This window comes from Numida meleagris, chromosome 3 (assembly GCF_002078875.1).
Source record: "Numida meleagris isolate 19003 breed g44 Domestic line chromosome 3, NumMel1.0, whole genome shotgun sequence".
Lineage (NCBI taxonomy): Eukaryota > Metazoa > Chordata > Aves > Galliformes > Numididae > Numida > Numida meleagris.
The window spans coordinates 86,363,530-86,386,603 of record NC_034411.1 but is presented as its reverse complement, the minus strand read 5'-3'; positions in this window follow the sequence as shown (position 1 = coordinate 86,386,603).

Here is a 23,074-nt window from a genome sequence, read left to right as displayed (position 1 = left end):
AGCATTTCTGAGAAGAAAAAAAAAAAAGGACAAGGACCATCCAAACAGTGGATGTGAGCACAGTGAAGTGGTGGGTAGTGTGTTTCAGCAGCAGCAACAGCAATATGAAAAGAAGTCATGTTCCAGACAGCCCTGCAGATTTTTACAAGTGTGGCATGCAGGCTCTTTTTCACCACTGCTGAAAATGCATAGCCAAAAGTGATGACTATTTGCAAAATACTGTTTTGTAGTTAAGAGTTTGCTCTGTCAAATAGTATAATTGTGCTCTTTGTATCTGTTGCAGTTTTCATGGAAATAAGTAAGAGGCATTACTTTCAGAGCAATCTAAGTAGTTAAGAACTCACAATTTTCTGTCCATTAAAAAAGTCTGATAATATTGAGTGTCCTGCACTGAACTGTTAGCTCTGTATTGGCAGTTAGTTTTCTATGGTGTTCCTGTTCGGTCTTTGAATGGATTGACAACGCAAGATAAACTACCGAAACTGAAGCTTTATTGGCTTGGTTAGTCACTTAATAATAGACAACTATTGCATAACATTTTTCTTCCTCATTTTAACTCTTTTCTGTGCAAGACTGTTTAAACTACTGTTGCCTTGATTTGTATCTTCTCTGATTCCTAACACCTACCTGCTTTTAGGAAGAGATAAGAGAAAGCTTTTCACTGGCTTTTCCATGAGGTGGCTCTACTTGATCCTACAGTGGAAAAACATAGGAATCATTGTAAAGGTTTAAGTGACTTCAGAGTATCCCTGAGTACACTAGCAGATATTTTTTGAAATTGTTTAATTTCTTCCACATTGCTTCTTCAAACCCACCAACACTGCATTTTGGGTGTTATCACTGATTAATCTGTGTTACTTAGAGAAAATACAGAGTCATAAATCCTTCACTCAACTCTAGTCAAATATTTGCAATGAGGAACATAATAGAGTTCCTTGCTGATAATGAATACACGTATGTGCCCTAAAACATAAGGAAAAGGAAGCATTTGTATGTGAAACTCTGCTAACCTTATCCCACGAAAAAAAATCCCTAGAAGCAGTGGCATGAGCTTTCTTTTTCACTGAGATTAATTCTTAGACCTGCTATGGTATACTGCTAGGCAGGCAGAATAAAGGCATCTCTTTCTCTTTCCCTAGTTTCCAATATGTTTTTCTCTCTATTTTCTAAGAACTGAACACTGCTTTCAGTTTGGAACAATAAAATCAGCCTTTATGTTTTTTCGTTTGTTCGTTTATTTGTTTCAGTTTACCAAGTAGACTTGCAAAGGAAGCAGGAGTTTTCCTCTTTTTCATTCACCAAGGCTTTTCTCACTTTTCTAAAAAAGATCCCATCTCTCCTCTGTTCTGTAGTTTTCTTTCATTGCCGCTGTGATACTCAGTTTTACCCTCTTTGAAACCTTTACCTAAGATTGTTACAACTCACACATCTCTTTCAACCACTCCTGACTTGTGCAGGTATACGTTCTTCTCTCAGCCTGGTCTTTTCTCTGTTATTAATAAAGCACTGTGCCTAAACTATTCTCCTTTTATCTGGACCTTTCCTACAGGTGTTACTAATCCACTGCTTCTTTCCACATCAAATGTTGGCCTGGACTGCAGAAAAATGACTCTTCCTCCTCCTCCTGCGGCAAGAGCTGCAGAAATCCAGCCCTCTTTTGATAGGAGATCTGTATACCCAAACTCTTAAGACCCTGGAAGGGACTTTCTCTCTTGTCTGTCCTCAGTCACCCCCACACAAAAGAGATTATTGCTGGAGTTAATACGCTTTTTCTCTCCTTCTGAAAATGAGCCCAGCTCATCTTCTGGCAAACTTCCGAAGCTCAGTAAAGCTCCCCTGAGGCCAATTTAAAGTTTACTGAAGTATACAAAATTCTGGTGCCTAGAAGAGAAATAAATACAAAATAACTATATGAGAAGCTAAACAAATGATAACAAGCACGAATAAGTTTCCCAGAGTAAACAGGATTGCCACACAAAAAAAACCCAGAAGAATAGAAAAACCTGAAGAAGCAAAAGGGATTCAAGGCAAAATCAGAGCTCTGAGCTGCAACAAAACTGACTGAGAAGCACTTGAAATTTGGTAGTGAAAGAAAAGATGCGTGAGATTAGTAGCAAAATAACAATATATATAAGGAATTAAGTTTAAAATGTCAACAGATAAAGAAAATGTCATGCTCTGCACTGCATAATGCAGACTGAGATAAAGGCTTGTTTTCTCTTGCAAACTCAAAAAACAAAGATTCTAAAATCAAGCATGTAGAATAGTGAAACAGGATTTACATTTCCAGGGTCACACATATGAATATAATTTAAGAGTATAAATAAATGAAATTCAAATCAGTGTTCAAGTTGAAAAGTAAGTAGCCCTTCCTTTCATTTCTACTGTAAACTGAATTAATGAATCATAACTGAGGAATGTAAAACTGAAGACTTGCTTTCTCACACACACATTTTGTGAAATGGATGCATACGTCTTTCTGCACTAATTGTCTAGACAAACTGAAAGTGATAATCTCTTTCATTTTACTTTAAGATGATATAGAAGACCTACAGTTCCCTGATCTTTTCAAAGTTGCTGTAATATCATTACTTCAGAGCATTTGCTGAAATAGCTGTAGAAAAGCCTGCCTGCAGGACACTGCCTAATCCTTAGGCTCGATTCAAAAGGAAGTTTTAAAGATCAGCCCTACCCTTAACCAACAGATCTTATATTCACTGTGAGTTTTAGCATGTGGGCTCACTAAGCAAGCAGAAAGATGTCACTTATTAGTTATTTAAATCATAAAAGGCAGTAAAGATTCAAAGAATAACAATGCGGGATTTTGATCTTAGACACCTCTCACATAGATCTCCTAGCCACGTTAAGTCCACAGTTATATTCTGCTGAACCACTGTTGCCTGTGGGTCTCAATGGCTGCTTATTAAGCAACAGCCGTTCATTAGTACTTGATGCTGCTACGCAATAGCTATTGTGCCTGCGCGTGTGACCGAACGAACCCAGAAGCTCCGAAAGCTGGGAAAGTACCTGTGTGGTCTAAGAAGGATGTAGAAGACAGAAGAACCGACCAGAAGGAGGGTGGGCAGCCCATGACACAGAGCCTCGTGCACGGTGCGTGACCAAGGCTGTGATTGGACGTGGAGCCTCGTGCACAGTGCATGACTGAGGCTGTAATTGGACAGAAGTTATGAAACCAGTGCGTGTCGTGGGTGCAGTCGGTTGTACGGGTATAATACCGGGAGCGTCCTGGGGAATAAATGAGATCTGCTTCCAGTGCATCGGTGACTGAGAGACTCCGTCCAAGCGAGCACGGACAGCCTCGGGTTGGGAGGATGGATAGCCGCAGGAGGAGATAGAAACAGTTGCCCATCTGTCAGTTATTTTTAGCCTTGACATATAATATCTGGTTTTGAGGGGATCTTCTCAAGATGAATCCTGCTTCTCAAGGTACCCAAAGTCAGGCATACCTTTGAATACTCAGGTATTGAACTGGCCTTAAAAATCATTTCCATGACCATAAGCATGTATGTGAATGATGTTTTGGACAACGCTGTTGTGGTCACTACCAAAATCAGTCCTCAATAAAGAAAGACCAAAAAACAGTGGAATATTTTTTTAAAAGTACTTGCGAAGACTTCATGTAAAAATAACAAGTGAAAATCTATTTATGCTAAAAATCAGCATTAAAAGTCTCTTCAACATCCCATCTATGTGTTTCTGTAAAGAACCCATCATAACAGTCTTATGAATTTGATATGGTTATGTACATCTGTATATTTTTTTCAAATATATTTTAATATATTTAAGTTTCAGAATTCAAATATTCATATACTGAAACCAGAAAGCCAGGGGAAGTAAAAGGTTGAAAATGCTTAGAAAATATGCCCTTGGACACACAGTGTAAAGTCAAAGCAAGCAGAGAAATTTCAGGCTACCTATGATATTTTCAAACAAGCGCATAATTAAGGTATTTTATATACCCCATTACATACTTGACTGTCTAACTGTGAAATCCGTAAGAAACTAGAGGGCTGCAACCGCCTCTGTCACACAGACTTGAGGGTGCAGTGAAGCCAGGTGGCTCTCGTTCCCCCTATAGAAAAGTGCTTTTTCTCCTCCTTTTGAGAAAGCTAGCTAACTGTGCTGACTGTTGTGTGAGGCCACTGGTAACCACCTGCCCATCCTTTCATAATCCTTTGATATTCATGTTTCTTGAGAAAGAAATAGAAAAGAAATCTCTGCATACTGTGTAAAGCAAGAGCTGCAATTCGCTGAAGCCTTTAATGGCCCTTCTCTGTACTCAGTGTGCATTCAAACAAGGGCAGGCAGAACTTCCTGGCTTTGGAGAAGGGGCCTCCCATACTGCAATGTATGAATGCTCCATGATTGTGAATAAATGCCTGTGTAATGCATCCACAGAGAGTTCTTAAATGCATGTGATAATAAAATCTGTTTCTTTTATTCACATTTCCAATTTTGCCTGTACAGTTTTCCTTGAATTAAAACCTTTTGGTTCAGGCATTTATAGAATGGTGTAAATGCATTGTATCCTGAGCAGGACTTCCGTTACTTCTCATAATTCAAAAGAACATAAAGTGCCAGTTCTTCACATGTGCCTCCAAGTGAAGCCAGGAGGACCTGCGTCTCTTCAAAAGGACACAAATTGTAGGTAGTTTATTCTTTGCTTTCAAAAAATTAAAGACAAGATACTTTTACTTTTTACAAGGAAAGATGCAACAGGAGAAGGACTTTATATCCACTTTGTACACATTTTTACTGTACCCTACATTTGCAGAATAGTGAAAAATCATTTTGCCTAATGAAAGTGAGAGGCATCAATCTGAATGTGCTCGTGTTGTTTTTTCTAAGTCCCATTCTGGAAATAGTAGTAAACACAACTTTAATAAGCTTTGCTTTACTCTAGCCAATTCAGTCACAGTGTGAACAGAGCATGACACAGTCAGCTGAGGAATGATAATAATTCTTTTCCTCCACGGGAGACCAGAACAAACTGCTCAGTGCCAACAAGGTAACAGCTCGCAGAAAGACACCTTCCAAAGGAGGACAGCTGAACCTAGATTCCTTCCCATTTAAATCACTCATAGCTGATGCGTAGTGTGAAATTACTGTGTTTTAAACTGTAAGTTTCACTGCCGTGTAAAGAACATATTGCTGTGTTTCTGGGTTTTTTTGGCTGTTTTACTCTGCATTTAGTTAGCTGCTAAATAAGCATTTCTTTTCCCATGGAATTTTGCTTCTGTTTTTAAATGACTGAAAAGAATATAGCTGTAAAAGACACAAAACAGCACATCAGTGTGATATTCCATGGGCAGATGGCATGCTTGCCTGACCTTGTTTATCACTGGACCACATCCTGTGACAAGGTTTTTTGTAATGACTGCAGCAGTCTCAGGCTTTCCATCTATCATTCCTCCCATCTTCTTCAGAAAACATAACTGAAAAGTATTTCTAATTGTAGACTTAGAAACATCGTATTTAATTTTGCTGGAGATTTTTGAAGTTTTAAAATCTGTATTTCAAGCAGTGCATCAAGAGATATTTAATTTTATATTCTAATGCTAAATATTAAAATTACTGATATAGATTAAGAACACAACAAAAATGCTATTAAAAAGAACATATGGGTTGTTTTTTTTTACTACTTTCAGGTGAATAAAGTATTTGTTTAAATTGCCTGTTTAGTTTCTACTTGACATGTGTTTGGAATTTATTGTTCTGGATGTTTCAAGACAAGCATATTCAAAGCATGAAAGCAAGTATAAATACACCAATTTTATACAGTAAAAACAAATTTTGAAAGACCATTTAACCATTTATGACTTTTTTTTTCACAAACTTCCCCCTCAGATGAATAGAATATTATTTACTACAAGCAATATTTTTTTCTGTACTAAGACTTTCAGTTCAATCTATGTTTATATTAATGTTTCAATCATTCTTGTCTCATACTTTTATAAACCTTTCTGAGTTAGCCTCCTTTCAAAATCCTACTGAGTAAACAGGAGTAATAATACAGGGAAGAAGAACACTTATTCTTCTTTCTATCTGAACTTCCTCTATAGTTTGCCTACTCCAGATGATGCCCTTTAAGAGGAGGAATAGCTGAAGCTCAAAAGCTGGCACATCTTTGTACATCGTAAGGTCAGCAGAAATTTCACCAGACTATCCTCTTCATTTTGGCAGCGCTCTGTATGCAGATATGGCTTCAGTTAAAGTTTACACATCTGTACTTCAAAAACACAATGCCATTTTTATCCAACAATTTGTCCTTTGAAGCTCTCAATTTTAAGCTTTGTATCAACCCATAGTAATTTACTTTGGATTCAGAAGATCAAACTCTGTCCCTAACAACTGTACTATATGAAGACTCACTCATAAGCTTTCAGACTAGGAATAATATGTAGAGTATATCTGTTTGATAAAGGATGAGCGACAAAAAAAAACTTCAAAAATAACCCTAACACAGGCTACTTTATAAATTTTGTCAGAAATGTTTCATACCTAATTTTTGTACCAAACTCATATGATAATATTATATATGCAATTACTTCAGAGACTTCTGAATTAACACTGTAAGGTGTCAGCAGGTTCAAACACTTTTTCTCCATGGTATCAGCCTTACGGTCTCCATCATGCAGATTCTATATCTTCAGTGAGCAGCCTTCAGGCTTTCTACCACCCAGGAAATCCTGCAGCCTCAAGTTTCTTCTTTAATTTTGTGCCCCCCTGGTACAGTGTAATTATCCTTATCTGTACTATAAGACTGTCCTGGCCTGCAACAGAGGCGTCCTACATCCTCACTGTGCCCAGAGGGGTTTCATGGCCTTGGCCTGCGTTAGTTCCTGAAGTGCATCAGAGTTATCTGGAGGGGTGTTAGCTGGTGCTGAAGCCATGGCACACATTCTTACTGTTTCATACTCTACATGATCAAATCTTACTGTTCGTGCTCTTTTGCACTGTTTTATTAAAAACATAGACACGTTCTCAGAGCTTTACCGTATGATGTTCCATGAGATTGTTTTTTATTTTTTTTTTCCTGGAATGCTTTATTTCTATAGACACAGAATTTGTTTTTTCTTACAAGTGCCATCAGCCTTGTGGTCTGAACAATAAGCTTCATACAGCATGATCCCCTGCCCAACTCAGGAAATCATTTTATCTGACTGTTATGAATGTTTCTTCAATATATAGTTGCGTAGTATATGTTGAGAAAAGTAATCTTTGAATGCTTCATCTTTATTACTCATATAGGTCCAGAGCCTCCAAGTTGCCCATTAAGAAACGCCTTGTCTATACTATCTTGCTATATATTTTGGTGATATAATTTAATTCAGAATTTAACTAAAGTTGCTGTTCTGTATTTCAGGGAAGTTCAGCAGTACAGAAGATAATGATAAAAAACAACTGAGTCTGAGCTAGCTCTCAAGAAAAGTAAAAGGAATAATGCATGTGTTGAAGAAAAGAAAATTTCTATACATATGAGAAGGCAAGGCAGAGAGCTAGACAAGCAGAACTCCTCACTTTTATCTCTAGAACTGAAATATGACTTGTTACTATTTGTTTATGCATCCCCACTTCTATTTTGGTAGCTTGGTTCTTCCTGTCTTAGTACTCTGTTTTCATTTGTACTTTGCTTAAGGCTGAAATTTTCTATGCTGGATATCTGTCTCAAAATGCAAAGTTTTACAAGAAATGACTTATTTGAAAATTTTCCAGACTGAGATAAGGAAAATGTTTTATATTCCCAAATTAACAAATTATTCAGCAATTATTACACTTAAGAATCTCTAAATTCTCCAGATTTTTCTCAGCAGAAACTTGGATTTTACTCTGATATGTTTAATTCTTTCAGTGAAAATCTAGCTTATATGGCCAAATTATTTGCCTTTGCTAGGAGCCACATTCCCCACATAATTCATTGAGACTTGATTTTAAAAAGCTGTTAAATTATCTGATAGCTGCTCAGAGAAGTTGCAGAGTCTACCTCCTTTGAGATATGCAAAAGTCCTTGCTAGACAAAGTTGATGGAAAGGAGTGTTTCAGGAATCACTTGTACAGACTTCAAGGCCTCCCCAGACAGGAATGATGCAAGTGTGTGCTTGTGTCCCAGAAAGAATTAGTCATGCTGGCTATGATAATTCTGTCTGGCTTCCACGCCCAAATAAGCAGGTAAAAGATTTCTAGTGGCCCTGCTGCAGGTCTTATGATGAAAGTCCAACACAGAATCCACACACAAAACATGTAAGTTGCTTCATTACCTGAAAATCACTTTTACTAATAAATGACTCTCCTTAATAAATTCTTCTATTCAGAATAATACACATCAGAAATGAACCTTTAGCTGAAAAAATCTTTCTTCTGATCTTGTAATGCATCATCAGATTATCTCCAATTTAAATAATACTACAGTATGGAAGAATCTGCCTACCTCTCCTCACAGTATATTACTACCTGCAATTACTCTTTTTATTAGAGGGCAATTCCAAAGTAAAGATTTTGTTTGTGTCATGCTAAATTACACAGTAGTTTGTGTTTAGAACTATGTCAGAAATAATCTCCAAAGGAAAGGAATGCAGGCACCGCCATCTTGGCTGTGGAGGCCAGCCATGTCCTGAGCTGGGGCCATCAGAAAACGGCTGCGTGTAGCACGGGGCAGCCCCGGTCTCACCTCACAGAGGGCCCTGCAGCCCCACTGCCAGAACCTTGTTGCAAACCCAGTAGAAAGCCCAGTGAAAATTTTTTTTTAAGTGTAAGGACACTAAGAAATAACACTTCACGTGTTTACATTTATTGTTTCTAGGGAGATTTCCAGCATTCTATTCCACATAAGGTGTCCCTTTTACTAGATTAATTTGGTATTTTTATATTCAAATAAAATGATATTCATGGTCTTACCTACATTTTTCCAGTACCTATTAGAGCTCCAAGGCCTAATAAGATTATGGGCTCTCCTATGAACTGTTGCCTCTGTCACAGGCCAACAGATCATTTTTGTTACATTCTGTTTATTGTCATTTTATTCCACCAGAGCTCATACTGCTTTGGAAAGAACTACCCTTTTCCATTGACTGTCACAGGAGCAAAAATTTAAGTCACATAAATAGCGTCTTTGTTAACAGCCCTTCTGGCTAGAGCTGAACTTGCTTGAAAATAATTTCCTTTGTATGTACTTCTAATACATTTTCTCAGCTTAATAAGAAGTGGGTTTATTTTGGGCTGTGATTGTAACTAAAGTAGCATAGAAGAAGAGCAATGTGGATTCCCTGACTCAAATTTGTATTCTTGCTCTCTCCAGAAGACTTTGGTTCCAAGATGAGATCCTGCCCAAACTGTCAACTCAAGGGTAGAAGAAGATCATCTTCACCTCTTTGGGCTCAGGAGAAGCAACGTATTTACTGAAACAGATGAGATCTTTGCTAAATCAAGAGTTTTCTTCAAACTTTTGAAATTTTCAGCAGTAGGACACTAGTCATATTGCTAATCTGACTTTCTTACTTTAGTGCATTGCAGTGGTTTTTGGACTTTTAATGGTGGCTCTTCAGTTAAATGCAATGGTTTAGGAACATACAGGGATCATGAGTTTACAAGATAGATAATCTGTACATTATTCTAGACTGCGAAAATAATTTGTTGTGTACCTGCAATTGGAAAAATTGGAAGCCAGTGACCTGGGTGATCCCTTTCCTGTCTATGGAAAAAAAAAAATAAGTAGGCAACAGAGTGGGACTGGAATCAGATTTTAAAGTACCTCACCTTGCCAGTGAGATTTCCAAAACCAGGTAAAAAATGTCATTGTCTTTTTTTCTATCATGTCATATTTTATAACCTAATTATTTGTGATTATTTGTTGAGAATGCTGCTGTTTTCATGTATTCATAGAAATTCCATCATAATTATCATCCAAAGAGATTAGGTACTCTTGCAGTGAATTATCCTGCTGCACCGTGTAAGTAATCAACACAAATCATGAATACGATGGTGCATCTCTTAAGACTTCATATTTAAAAAAAACCTACAAAACTCTCAAAAAAGTTCCTTTTAGTTGTCTCTATTCTAACTGAGCATTTACTAGGCTTCAAGATTTGTTCATGAATACTAGGACAGTATACTAAGAAGACCACTGGAATTCACATACGGGTTTTCAGGAATAGGATTGCTGCTTCCTGTTAGCAGAGTTCCTTCCAATTTACTCTGCTTTGTGAAAGTTTTATGAACAACATCTGATATAATTCTATCTTTCATTTGAACTATATTTCATATGTATTTCCAGGCTATAGATATGTTTTCCAGCATAGTGAAGCAAATCTTCACACAGCATTAGATCAGTCTCTTCTTGCAGTTTGCAATTCCAATTTGTGTGATGTGTGCTCTCAAAGTAAAATAACAAATATAGTGAAGAAGCTCTGGGAAGCTTTTAAATAGTATTCCCATGACTTGATAAACTGTGTTACCACAGCAACACTATGAGTTGTGATGAAATACATCCTTATAGTAGTCTCATCACCAGTCTTTTTCAGGTACACATAAGCATACTACAGATTTCATAACATCAGATCCAAATGTTGGGGAATTTTTGGGGAAAAAAAAAAAAGATGCAAAGTTGCTGGATTTTTCACTATTGTCAACTCTCTCTAAAGGAGTTATGAAATTCACTTAAATGATGAAAAAGTAAAAGTTATCTGTGAATTCTCTACATATTTATTTATTACCATTTATTCCTATTTTCACTGGAATAATATCTTAATCTCACATTCTTCACAGTTCCTTATGCTGTTTAAAGTTTCTTTCAAAATATTCATTTTTCCATCTCAGCCACAGAGATCCATCTTACTATCTAAAACATACTTTCAATTGATAAAAATACAACATGGAAATTCCACCCTATTAAAGTGAAATAAAGATATGCCATTACCTTCCGTGTTGACAAAGAATTTGTCTGTAACACACGCAAATGAAAAACTTGCAACATCACAAGACTTTTTGAAACTTTATTCTGTCTTGTCTAATGTCAATGTTCTCCATGCCAAGTCATGTCTACTTCACCAAACTGAGACTAGCACAGTTTTAGTGCTGCGTATATAATGGATTTCAAGTTTCTGAGGTGTAGAGTTGCTTAATTCTGCCAGTCAAATACCTTATCCATATGCTGTGCAGAGTTTTATAGAGATACTAAATGACTATTTTGTACATACGACATGTCCCTTACAAATATAAAACTCCTCAGTTAAATGTAAAATTTCAGTGAGAGAAAAACAAGTTTTGACTTTGGTTTTAGTCACTCAGATTTTTCTGCTGAAAGGACTTTGATAAGAGTGAATTGTTTTTTTCTGAGGGAAGTATAATTTTCTGTGCTATGCTTTGACTTGGAGATGCTGAAAAAAGAGGACTGAAAAAAGAGCCATTATAGTCTGCCAAAAGACCGTATTAAACAAAGCAATAATCACAAACTAACATTAAGAAAAGTCGGTCAACATGCATAATGTTTAGTGCGTTCACACATACTTCACTGAATCAAGGCCACAGTAATAATGTCCATTTTAGTTTGTACACTAAATTTATTATGGGCAAAGAAAAGAGCCCAGGCAAAGAGTCATTAGTACGACCCTGTTGTAACAGAAAGTTATGAACAAACTTACAGCTGTAATAATAACTAGGAAGTATGCAGCTATGTTTTTAAAAAGACTTTAGATTTATAGTCTATTTAAATTTAAATAAAATTCTTGCAGAAGAAAATTTAAACTTATTTTGTTTAGCACCCATCTATCAAAGATACCACTGCACTATTTAGAAAAAGATCATCATTTTTTATGTAAATTACAGTAGACACTTTGCAATTACTTCTTTTTCTGTTTATTTTTTTTTTTCATGCAACAAATACATATGAAATACTGTGATGGCTATTTTAAGTTTCTTATATTCTATACAAACATTATCTCTGCTTTTAAATTCCCTCTTTCTGACATTTCAGGTTTTATTTTATCAAAACATTCTGATAGCTCTAATTCAACAATGACTCACTATAACAAACTTCCCTTCTTTAATGGAGTAATCCTAATACTGGGTTTCACTGCTTCAATAATAAATTTCTGTTTTTAAGAGACACTATATTGTGGATATATTCTATTGGCATGATTCTATTATGTTTTGTTCTTTTTTTTCTCTAGAGTCTGTTAGTTAAGGAAAACTCTCATTAAAGTCAACAAACCAGTAATTAAGAAACACCAAAGATGTTCTTAGAGTTGATGGAAACACAAGTCTGCTACTGACAGAGAGGCTCAGCTGTTTTCCCACCAGCTGGGCTTAAAGGCAGTCCAGGCATAATAGTTCCCTAGTTCCTAAGAACCTTTCTGACACTGGCAAACTGAATAGTGCTGAAATGGTTTGAAATGCTTGAGAGAAACAATAAAACCATTTTTTTTTGATAATGAAATCACACTAGCAAAATTCTTTTGAAATGAAAGAAAACACAATCAACATTAGTCACATCCAGGAAAAATATACCTGTAAATGTATTACTTAATCACCAGCTTGGAAACATCATTGCATTAAATAGCAGTTCTTTGGGTAATTTCTCTGGACTTTTACTCAACCTTTTGGGGAGGAATAAGGGTGAACCAAAATCATAGAAATTCAGGCCTATGGCCAATTTTTTTTGTCCCTTCAATAAAAATGTCTACCTGACTACTTGGTGGCAGTTTGTTTAAATGGGATACTCTGGAACCACCAAATATCTCTGTATTTCAGCAGACAGATTCTTTTTAAATATAATGAATGGAAGCGACGATTTTCTTTCACTCAGTCTTTTGCAAGTGAAATTAGTGTGTATTTTAAGGTGTCTCGCATTTCAGAGCATCCCAACCTGAGGCAGAAAGAAAGCTCTACTAAGAACGAGTTTAAAGTAGGTAAAGGTAAGGAGGGAGTACTCACGCTACAGAATGTTTAAAGACCTAATATATTTACCTGTATTGCTTGTATAGACAGAACACATGACAGAATACTAACTTCGGCCTGTGTCCACTAGTGACCTCAGATCCTAATTTTATCTATGTAATGAAGGTGATATCAGAAAGTGTCCTCAAAGTATTAAGCAAGTACCACACTGCACTGAGAATTATTTTAAAGGTAATAAATTGCACTGTGAAATGTATCAGAATCATATCCCAGATAGATATCTGTCCCACCCCATTCCCTCGTTTGTTTCGCCCAGCGAGTAGACAGTGACTACAGCACACTTCATTGATGCATATCAGGTGCACCAAAACAATGTATTAAATGAATTTGGAACAAGCTGTTGCACATATGATCTATAATCACATATATCCTATGGAAACAATGCATTAGCCTATGACTAATCAGTACTTCAGGGAGTGGGGTGGTAAATTAGGGTAGGTAAGGGAAAATTATGTTGGGTAAGCTTATACAAATTCTGAGGAAGGTAAATTTGGGTACGAAAGGTTATACGACTTGCCTTGTCAACATATCTGTCGTGGGATGGGGTCCGAAGGAGAGGGGGAATCACGCATGCTGGGGGGTCTCAAGCCAGCTGAGGGGAGGTCCCAAAGCTGTACTCCCGTATTCTGACTTTGTACCATTTTTACCTGTGATTTGCCATGATAAGCAAGGTGAAGTTGAACTGTTACAAGATATGCAAACTAAGATATAAGCAGGAGTGTGAAAAACACATAACTTTGCAGAAAAGCAGAGAAACTTCCATTGGTTCCTTAAGACCCCCTATTCAGTTCCCCAAAGTGTGAGAGATTGTTCCTAGGTTAATCATCACATGATTTTATAGTCTCCATGTTTCTGCCAAAGGTGGCACTTACTCTTTTCATAGAATCATAGAACGAGCCAGGTTGGAAAAGACCTACAAGATCATCCAGTCCAACCATCCACCTACCACCAATAACCCCAATAAACCATGTCTCTCAACACCACATCTAAATGTTTCTTGAACACCTCCAGGGACGGCGACTCAACTACCTCCCTGGGCAGCCCATTCCTGCTCCTGACCACTCTTTCAGAAAAGTAGTGTTTCCTAATGTCCAGCCTAAATCTCCCCTGGCGCAACTTGAGGCCATTCCCCCTTGTCCTGCCACTAGTTATGAGAGAGAAGAGGCTGACTGTTGGGGCGCAGTGTGCTCAGGAGCACGTAGCTAATGATTTACTAATGATTTACTATGTAATCTTAGATAAAAGAGAAAAATTATACTTGCATGGAATGTGATGTTTCTAGTAGACTTCTGTACTCAACAATATGTACTGTACAAGAAATTAGCCTGCGTAACGGTATTGTTCTCTGAAATGCTTGGTTGCATGGAACCTGGATCCTGTAAACAAGTATGCTATATAAGGGCTTGTTGCTACAATAAAGTCGAAGCCGTGTGCACTCACATTGAGTGTCGAGCTTCCCGCGCCAAGGAGGGTAACCCTGTGGGAAACTTGGGGAGTTTCCCAACAGCTGACCCCCAGCTCACTACAACCTCCCTTCAGGTAGTCATAGAGAGCAATAAGGTCCCCCCTGAGCCTCCTCTTCTCCAGACTGAACAACGCCAGCTCCCTCAGCCGCTACTCATAAGGCCTGTGCTCCACACCCCTCACCAGCTTTGTCGCCCTCCTCTGAACATGCTCCAGGGCCTCAATGTCTTTCTTGCAGTGAGGGACCCAAAAGTGGACACAGTACTCGAGGTGGGGCCTCACTAGGGCTGAGTACAGAGGGAGAATGACTTCCCTACTCTTACTGGCAACACTATTTCTGATACAAGCCAGGATACCATTGGCCTTCTTGGCCACCTGGGCACACTGCTGGCTCATGCTCAGCCGAGCGTCGACTAATACCCCTAGGTCCGTTTCCTCCATACAACTTTCCAGCCACTCTGCCCCAAAACTGTAGCATTGCCTGGGGTTGTTGTGGCCAAAGTGCAGGACCCGGCACTTGGTCTTGTTGAACCTCATCCCGTTGGCTTCAGCCCAGAGATCCAGCCTGTCCAGATCTCTCTGTAGGGCCTCTCTACTCCCAGGCAGATCGACACTTCCTGCCAGCTTGGTGTAATCTGCAAACTTACTGAGGGTGCTCTCAGTGCCCTCATCCAGGTCATCAATAAAGATATTGAAGAGGACAGGCCCCAGCACTGACCCCTGGGGAACACCACTCGTGACCAGTAGCCAGCTGGATTTCACTCCATTCACCACCACTCTCTGGGCCCGGCCCTCCAGCCAGCTCCTTACCCAGCAAAGAGTGTACCTGTCCAAGCCATGGGCTGCCAGTTTCTCCAGGAGAATACTGTGGGAGACAGTGTCAAAGGCTTTGCTGAAGTCTAGGTAGACCACATCAACAGCCTTTCCCTCATCCACCAGACGGGCCACTCGATCATAGAAGGAGACCAGGTTGGTCAAGTAGGACCTGCCCTTCACAAACCAATGCTGGCTGGGCCTGATCCCTCGGTTGTCCTGCAAATGCCGTGTGATCTCCCTCAGGACAATCTGCTCCATAACCTTCCCTGGCACCGAGGTCAGGCTGACAGGCCTGTAGTTCCCCGGATCCTCCTTACGACCCTTCTTGTAGATGGGAGTCACACTGGCAAGTCTCCAGTCTTCTGGGACCTCTCCAGTTGACCAGGAACGCCGATAGATGAAGGAAAGTGGCTTGGCTATCTCCTCCGCCAGCTCCCTCAGTACTCTCGGGTGGATCTCATCCGGCCCCATGGACTTGTGGCAGTCCAGGTGGAGTAGTAGGTCTCTGACCATTTCCTCCTGAATCATTGGGGGTGTGTTTCGCTCCCCATCCAAGACTTCCAGGTCAGAGAGTAGAGTGCTCTGAGGACAACCAGTCTGGCTTTTAAAGACAGACGTAAAAAAGGCATTGAGAACCTCAGCCTTTTCATTGTCCTCAGTGGCCACATTCCCAGCCACGTCCAGTAAAGAATGGAGATTCTTGTTGGTCCTCCTCTTACTGTTAATATATTTGTAGAAGAGTTTCTTGTTCCCTTTAATCTCAGCAGCCAAGCTTAATTCGAGCTGGGCCTTTGCCTTCCTAATTTTCTCCCTGCACATCCTGACAACCTCTTTGTACTCTTTCCAAGTTGCCTGTCCCTTCTTCCACAGGAGGTAGATTCTCTTTTTCTCCTGGAGCCTCAGGGAAAGCTCCCTGTTCATCCACGCCAGTCTCCTTCCCCTCCAGCTCATCTTGCGATGCTTTTCCTTTACAACTTCCAGTCATAGCTCAGGCCCTTGACATGAGTACTAGGCTGCATGTTGTTTGGCATAGATTAGGCAAGTGGAGTGACAGAGGCATAGCTACAGCCTTATCCAGCCTGCATGGCTAGGGGCAGTTCTTGTTATCAACCAGAGGATGGCTACCAAACCTGCTCCCTGTCCTGTTCTCCAGTCCTGCATGACCTGCCCCCTTCTTCAGCTGGCTACTCTTGGGCTGTACTGAATTTTCTATGCAGGTTGTTAGGGAGCCTAAGACCTTTCACATCTATTTTATTACAGCACTTAGATACTGCTTTTCTGTGTCAGTTTGAATATCTTGTGAAATAATGTAAAACCAGTAAAAGGATGCATCCTTGTTCCCACATTCAGATTTGAAGTGGGTTCTGGTCATTTCTATGGAGTTTCTGAGGTAATAAGGATGTCATGTACACACCTCTATACTCTAGGGAACCTGTGTTAGCAGGTAGTTGGACTAGATGATCTCCAGAGGTCCCTTCAAACCCATACAATTCTGTGATCTGTCATTCAAGATTTATTTAAGGTTTTTCCATCAGACATGTCCATTTGAGGTAAAATCTATATGCCAGAACACACAACAAAAATAAAGCTGAACCACAAATGAGACATAGTCACATCATCATAATACTTAACCAAATAAAGAAGTAGACCCAGAAGGACATATTTTGGACCTTAGTGTGGTCATGGTGAGTTGCTACTTGACATGCTACAGTGGAAAATGTTGAGTGCCTCTAGGATGTGGCAATAGAACTTTGTCTCATTGTGGTACATCAGCTCCAGCTTCAGTTTGTCACCAGTGCTGGGAGTGTACACAGACTGAGGCAGCCTCCAAGTGACAGTTTTTAACAGCATTAATAAGTATGTTACAGGGGAAAACAGGAAGCAGAGGAGAAAGTGCATGCTGCTCCTTGAAAGAGGAGCCACATTGTAGTTTCAGACTAATATGGAGCTGCAGTAGAACTGATTTCTTAAATCCTCATACATCTGAGCTCACCATACATTATCCACCAGGAGATTTAGCATACTCTAACACAGCAAATGATCGAACTCATAAGGAAATCAGAGGCCAGCTATAAAATAAAGCCATGAAAGTAAGAAAATGTAATTTTATATCCAAATGAGATTGACATCAGGTATGTTTCAATCCCAGCTGTGATTTAGGCATTAATGTTGGTTAATCTCTGTTTTCTTGAGGCTTTGGTTACATGAAAAATACAAATAAAGTATTTTCTAAACTTCTGAGGGATGCTTTGTCATTTGACATCTAAAGATTCTTTGACATGTTTATTTTTTATGTTATTTTTATCTTCCTACTCTCAAGGTCTATTGAATTACAGTATCTTTTTCTTCCCAAAGAATATGATTTGCATTTATTATTCTTTAAACTAAATATCATTAAAAATCACCTGTGTAACTTTATGTTAGAGTCACTGCTGTCTTTCTCATGAAGACTACAGAGGACAATGATGACTGATATGGCATTTGAAGTTGCTTATTTTAAACCATTTTTCATACTAACTTCCCCAGCCACCTCTTTTCTGATTCAAAGGTTCAAGCTGCCACAGCCATGTAATTCTAATTGTGACTGACAGGCAAAGTAATTACTGGAAGAAACCAGAGATCCACTGGGGAACACGCAGAAAATTTGCTCTGTGGATTTTCCTCACAAACCCCCTGGAGCTGCTGCTACGTGCTAGGTTCTCCTGCATCATTGGACAAGAAAAAAGGAAAATTCCAGCTAAAATGAGCAGGAATGGCATATTTATAAGATCCTGCAACAGGCCTGGATTTCATATAGCTACAGGGTGTGACATTTTGTCTTTAAAACTTCAGAAGTGCCTCTAAAAGCACCAGAAGTGTAATGCCAGTTTCAGAAAGAGCACTGTTATGCATGCAGTGTGCAGCTAAGCTTATGCTTGTATAACATTAATAGACCTGAAATGTGGAAATGCCATCTTTTTCAGAACATTTGGTTTAAGTGTAGTTTTTCCAGGATAAAAATGGGTTGAACTACAAAAAATGGAGATGTGCAAATTCCCTTTTATTCTCTTTAAGACTCCTTGAGATGACAATAGCTTCACTTACGACAGGACTGCTGTCCTGTAACAGGCAATTGTGTATAAAAAACTCCATTCCTGTTACAACTTTCATCTGTCTCCCGTGTTTCAGTGTAACGCATTAGCAAAGATCTTAGTTTTACATTCTGAACCACTGTTCATCTATGTAGGCAATAAAAAGTTCCCACAGAAAAGCAATTTATCTGCTTTTTTTTTTTTTACAGTTGACTTCAGCTGTGACACTACAACAGAATTGTGATTTTTTTTCCCCAAAGCATTTAGTAGATTAAATTCCAGGATAATGTAAAATAGCAATAGTAAGGAAAAAATGACTTGCATTTTAATATCAAAATAAATAATATTAATGCAAATATTGCTTTTCTACCATTACCTGTCCCTAGCCCACAGACTGTCTACAATCCTCATTCTCTTTCTCCTCTTACCTACTATTCCTTTTCTTCAGATTTCCTGAGTCAGCTTTATATCTTCTTTGTGTTCATACCTCCATCTGGATAGATCTTTCAGAAATCTTTTCTTGAGAAGATTCAGCAAATGTGAAAACCCTCAAGGAGTTGAAGAGATTAAAACTGGACCATATGAATAGTAATCGAATGAAAGCTAAGGAAAAAAAAAGACCCTTTTTGAGGGCAGCTCTTCTTTTGTCATCTAGTATTCTATCTCTGAAAGTAACATTGTGTATTCCGTTTTCTCCTAACATTCTTTTCTTCTGTTACTGAAGTTACTCTCCCTTTCTTTCCATTTGTCTGTGTTATTTCACAATCATATTCCTTTTTTGGGAAGCTACCAATTTATTTATTTATTTATTTGTTTGTTTGTTTGTTTGTTTGTTTATTGGAAAATGACATTTCTGCCTTGAAAGCACTAAAATGTGAATTCAATGATCTAAAAGCTTGTATGGTATATTGTAGAGTATTTTATTTGTTTATTTCAGATCATGGGGAAAATGCGTCTGTTATAAGAACATTAATTTTAATGGAGTAGCTCATTTCTGCCTTTATTTAAGGCGAAACCTTAACTTATTTGTATATTTTGTAGAAAATTGGCATTAATTGAAGTACAATAAGATTTGGTAGTGAGTTTTCCAGTGGAATATGGTTCAGAGCCTCAGAAGTGCAACGATATATGAGTATGTATTGAAATGTTTAAAATGCACAATGACTTTTTAAGAGCATGTGTCCCAAATGTCTTAGAAACATTTGTATAGAATTAACGCTTTGTACTCTATTGAATGCATTGGTTAGAAACATGTAAAGTAGGAACTGATCCCACCAGAAGAAATGATTTCCACCAAATCATATCAAATAATGGACTGACATCAACTAAAATCAGAATTTCCTCCACTATGATGCCTTTACCCATCCCTTAAAATCACCAAACTATTTATTTTATTGCTTTGTCAAAGCACTCTTTTTATCACTTAGATAACTTTGTGGGTAGGAAAGCTGTCAGTAGCAAAGTGGGGTGAGGATTAACAACTGAGATCACATAAAATATAATCTGGAATATGCTCTTCTGATGAAAAGAATCAGTGGCTGTCAATATAATTGCTCGTATTTGAAATCATCAGTTGAATAATTTCTTCAACTCTGTCCCTTCATTGATTTACTCTTCCAATCTACAATTATTTTCTTCTTTCTGCTTTAATCTTCAGCAAGTACTGGGGTTATTCTTGAGGTTATTTCTCTAGAGGCACATGACTTGATGTTTTCATTTCTCGAACTTCATGAGATTTCTACTGTCCCATTTTTCCAATCTGACAAGATCCCTCTAAATGGCAGAACATACATACATCTAGTGCATCAACTACTCCTCCTAGTTCTGTGTCACCTACTTCTCATCATACAGATCATTAAGGAGAGCATTAAGCAATACTGACCTCATCATCAACCCCTGGCATATTCCACTAGTGAGCGGCCTCCAGCTGGACTTTATGTCTTTAACTGTGATCACAAGCATTTTAGGCCTGGCAGTTCAGCCAGTTATCAGTCCACCTCACTGTCAACTTATCTAGCCCATATTTCTTAGTGTGTCTACTTTTTAAAAGAATGAGTTAGTTACATGGTCATGTAAAATGCTGCCACTATGTTTTCAGATTTCAAACTTTATGTAATTTGTGGAAAAGAGATTACACCAAATTTCTAAGACGATGAGTTTCCTCTAAATTTGACCATGTTCACTCACTTAGTAGATAATTCATGACACATATACAGAATGCCTTAAATTATGATGTATACAGAAGAGATAACAAAGGTAGATCCAGGCAGGATACACTGATCTGAGCTATAGGCTGAGAAAAAATTCTTTGACCTTCAGAAATTTAGATGAAAAGAGCTATGAAGTGATCACATGACCAGTAAGAGTGATCTAAAAGCCATTACATAGATTTGAAGGAGTTTTTCACAATGTGAAAAATAAGCAGAAAGCCAGAATCAAACCTCCAGACATTTAAAGATATGTATTAAATTTAAAAACAAATTAAAGGAATCAGTCAGCTAAATACTCTGTCAATATCTGTAGAGGCATCTACATTTATTAATTTTCAGAAGGTTCTCACTATCCAAACATGAAACGTCTGTCATTCAGTATGAACAATCTAGTGACCTTGGATCTATCGTGAAACACAAACACATTTTCCCAACTGAATTTCTTTTATAATATCTGGCCTCAGCTCTTACTAGTTTATAAATAAATCAGTCTCTCTGTGCCCCATGTAATGAAGCTCTGACCTGCTGATTAGCTGGCTGCATAGGAGTACCACACTTTATAAAACCAACACATTAGCTCAAAGTTGTCTGTTTCCTGTTGGCTTAGTTTCACAATTTTTACATAGTTTTAATCATAATAAGCTGTGTTATGCCTTCACGAACAAATTGTAGAAATTTAGAACTTCAGTTTGAAATGCTGTCAAATATTTTGAAAGCAAATAGCGAGCCTGTCAGTTAAGCTTGCTGTGAAATTCTTTGTACTACCAGAAATGTACCTGAGCATTTGAATAATAGATGTGACTGAAGTATTCAGTAGTCAGAAAAATTGCCACAAATTCAGATCATTACCAATTGAAAAGATTTCTATAAACAATTGCCTTTGATAACTAAGCTTTTCATTGTAAGTAAGGGAAAAATTTTAAAAATGCTATGGATACACAGTAAGTATAGGCACAAAGCATTCCCATTCTGAAGGTCCACCTTTCTCCGTAGAGAGGAAAACAGGAATTGTTCTGTTCTCCCATTGTGAATATGGTGGTTTAGTCTGTGCCAGGGATCAAAGTTTCTGAAGAATTAAAACTTATCAAATGTATAATGGAGGTGTGATGTGAGCTAAATGAAAATAATAAACCAGAAGAATCAGTGATGTGTTTGATTAAATTGGTTGCATTAAGGACACACTTCACATTTGTTTAAACCCTGAGGTAACCCCATTACTTTATCCAGGAAAATTCTGTTGGTAGTGAGAAAGCCTGCTCCGCATAAAATATGATGCATAGAGAATTTATAAGTTGTTAAGTCATTTAGTGAACTACCTGGCTGGCGGTAGCCAAAGGTAGCTCATGTGTATAGGATATAGGAAGAGGAGATTGTCTGACAGCATGCCAGGAAATAAATGAAACTTGCTAATGACTACGTGGAAGAAATAAGTAGATGAACATTGGCACTAAAATATCAATTTTCTAAATGTGTGCATTTTTGTCAGTACATACTTCCAGAAAAAGCAACTTCCATATAGTATGTCAGTTAACAAATATTGTTCCGGTGATTTGCTTAAATCCAGCCAGGGTTTTTCATGAGCCCCTACAGGAAGATGAATGGAAACAGTAGTCAGGCACAAAAACAAGTCTGGACAGGTAAAGAAGGAAGGCAATGCAGTCCAAGAAGGCAAACCTCAAAACCTTTGCTCAGCTGCCATCCACATTTATTTATATATAAGTGTTTTATTTCTCGATGTCGAATATTAGGAGATGTTCAATGATAAGTTGTTTCTTTTAGAACTGTTCCCAGTCTATTAGCCAATGACTATTTCATATTTTTGGAGCAGAGACTGTGACATGATGATCTATTTGCCTACATAGTCATTTAATCTCTTCTCTCTTCAGTGCCTCCACATTCCCCAGTTTCTTGTCTTACTGGAGTGTATGGTCAAGTATGAATAGACTATTAATACACTGCAGTTTCATGTGTTCTGGACCAGGATCTCACACGAAACATGAAACAAGAATGGGGTGATAATTCTCCTATATCCTACACCTTATAAGACAAGCACATTATTCACAGAATCACGAGAATCACAGAATGGTTTAGATTGGAAGGGGTTCCTGGAGGTCTTTCTGGTCCAATCCCCATGCAGGGGCAGCCAGAGCAGATTGCCCAGGTTCACAAACATTTAGAAATACTGGGAGTGTGTCCTGGAAATCCTGAGAAGCTTAGAACATTTTAAAGCAATAACAAAAAAACCCTACATCATTAGTTGATTTTATTGGGTTTATGTGACAAGGTTTTCGTAGTGGAGAGGGGGCTGCAGGAGTGGCCTCTGTGAGCAGAACTCAGCAGCTGCCCCACGTTAGATCAAAGCCAGCTCCAGCTGTACCAAAAGAGACCCACCACTGTCAGAGATGAACCATAAGTAACACTGAATGCAAATTAAAGAGGGGGAAAAATGGGTGCATAACAGCAGCTGGGAGAGAGGAGTGAGAAATAAAGGAAAAGAGCCCTGCAGCCACAAAGGTCAGAGCAGGAGGGCAAGATGTACTC